General features: G+C 36.9%; 1 protein-coding gene across 1 annotated transcript in view; it reads left to right on the top strand.

The window, feature by feature from the left end:
• syne1 (spectrin repeat containing, nuclear envelope 1) overlaps positions 1 to 599 on the top strand; it is a 172,957-nt gene that overhangs the window by 108,828 nt on the left and 63,530 nt on the right. The gene's annotated exons all lie outside the window — the stretch shown is intronic.

The raw sequence follows: 599 nt of genomic DNA, 5'->3' as shown, positions 1-599 counted from the left end.
AAACAAAAAAACAGGAGACACCAGGGAGAAACATACATGAGGAGTAGGTAATGAAGAGAAACCAGCTCTGATGAAGAGCAGAGGAGGATTATATGGGAGACAGAACCAGGAGGGGAGGGATCAGTTAATTGGGGGCAGGTTTGGACAGAAGCAGCTAGAAAGGAGCTAAGAGCAACCAGGGAAAACAGGGCTTAACTGTAACTAGCATAACTAGCAAATAACTTAAATAAGGCTAAAGGGGAAAAAACGTTTGACTAAAATGACAAAAAGCGGAAAAGAAACAAAAGACCAAGACACCAGAATGACATAAATAACAAAAAAAACCTCAAAAAGAAAGTAAAAAAAAAAGTCCAAATGGGAGAACCATAACAATAATTTGTTTATTACAAAAAGCCTAAGCAGGAACAGGTCCTTAGGCTGGAGGGCCTATAGACAGGATAAGAGTTCCTTTTAAATATAGCATTGCTTTATGTCCTTTCCTTGATTTAAGGGCTCTACAAATGTTTTCATGTGTGAAAAATGGGAAAACATTAAATCCTTTTTTTTTTCACTTAAAGGAATAGTAAACCCAAACCATGATTAGCCTTCATTTTATACTC

The sequence above is a fragment of the Cyprinodon variegatus genome, unplaced genomic scaffold, assembly GCF_000732505.1.
Source record: "Cyprinodon variegatus isolate N-32 unplaced genomic scaffold, C_variegatus-1.0 Scaffold770, whole genome shotgun sequence".
Lineage (NCBI taxonomy): Eukaryota > Metazoa > Chordata > Actinopteri > Cyprinodontiformes > Cyprinodontidae > Cyprinodon > Cyprinodon variegatus.
The sequence above is the reverse complement of the archived record's forward strand: the minus strand, read 5'-3'. Positions and strand labels throughout refer to the sequence as shown.